Below are 753 nucleotides of genomic sequence, written 5' to 3'. Positions count from 1 at the left end.
GCTGCGAGGCAACAGTGCTACCAACTGCGCCACCCTGCAGCCCTAAGTCTGTTTATGATCCATTAATTGATTAATGAATCAGTTGTGTTGCAGTACGGAAACATCTAAAACCTAGGGGACAGTAGCTCACGAGGAGATCCCTGCTATAGAGGAATGAAGCTTCCACAAATTCTGCGAAAGTCATCGAGGGAACCCAGACAGATTGGGGAAAACCGTTCCTATCCGAAAACTCTGAGAAAACACTGTTTTTACTAGAAACCCTCTCATCAATATGTCTGCGTGCTGCCTGCTCCTGACCTGGAGTGACACCAGTGTATTGTGCAGATGGTCCAATACAGAGCAAATACCCCCCCTCACCCCTCGTTATCAGCATACATCCTCTTTTCTAAAGTGTCATTGAGCAAGTCCCCGAATCCCCGCTGGCAGTGGGGCCCAGCTCTGTGGACGTATACAGCTGGTTTTACAAAGCAAGGGTCTGAACATGATGTTTAAGTCCGGAAACATTCACACCTTGTCCGGGGACAGCTACTACACTGAAAGCGCAGATACAAGTTGTAAACATCACACATTAAAAACTGATTCGAACTGGTGTCTGCTCATCCCACGCCAGACTTTGTCAGGCTCCATTTGTTTTGGCAGTCATCCTAAAGCAGACACATGTGACGCAGGAGTCAGGAGGGGTGATGGTGGTGTTTGACTTGGCTCTGTTTTCACGTTTAAAGTACAGGATATATACACCCCAGGCTGCGCGAG

Source organism: Stegastes partitus, unplaced genomic scaffold, assembly GCF_000690725.1.
Source record: "Stegastes partitus isolate 25-593 unplaced genomic scaffold, Stegastes_partitus-1.0.2 Scaffold0, whole genome shotgun sequence".
NCBI classification, from domain to species: domain Eukaryota; kingdom Metazoa; phylum Chordata; class Actinopteri; family Pomacentridae; genus Stegastes; species Stegastes partitus.
The sequence above is the reverse complement of the archived record's forward strand: the minus strand, read 5'-3'. Positions refer to the sequence as shown.